Consider the following 709-nt stretch of genomic DNA (forward strand, 5'->3'; position numbering starts at 1 on the left):
ATTTACAAAAGCATTTGACCGCGTCAACTGGGCGTACATGTTCCGTTTGCTCGAACGCATGGGCTTTGGACCCGGCTTCATCCGCTTGATTATGCTATTATACACGAAGCCGCAAGTGCACTTGCTGATCAACAACAACGTCCAGCCAGCGCTACACCCAACGAGAGGCGTGAAGCAAGGCGATCTATTGTCTGCGCTTCTCTTCGTCCTGACGATCAAGCCACTCGGTAATATATTGCGGACGCACAAGGAGTACGGTGTGTGTCTAAACGCAGACCACACGGCGACTGGGATCTTCTTTGTAGACGACTCGACGCTCCTTGTTAGCTCAATTTCAAACTGGCAAGCGCAACTAGACATCGTCAATGAATACTGTCTAGGCTCTGGCGCGAAGCTCAACTTGTCCAAGTCAGTGCTATTAGCGCTCAATCGTAATGTGGACTATCCTCACCTGCCTGGCGTCCATGTGCTCGGTCGTAACGAGACTGTCAAGCGCTTGAGTATTCCATTCAGCCAAGCTCCGATCGACAACTCAATCGTTAAGCTCTTGAATCAACGCTTCTACGACGGCATCGAAACGTGGTACCGACGTGCGCGAACTCTTCATGGTCGACCTCTAGTCGCGCAAACGATGGTGCTGTCACGCTTGTAGCACTATACGCAGCACGTCGTGATCCCACAGACGGTCGTGCGACGCTGGCAGTCTATG

The sequence above is a fragment of the Plasmopara halstedii genome (assembly GCF_900000015.1).
Source record: "Plasmopara halstedii genome assembly, contig: Scaffold_2061, whole genome shotgun sequence".
In the NCBI taxonomy this organism is placed as follows: Eukaryota; Oomycota; class Peronosporomycetes; order Peronosporales; family Peronosporaceae; genus Plasmopara; species Plasmopara halstedii.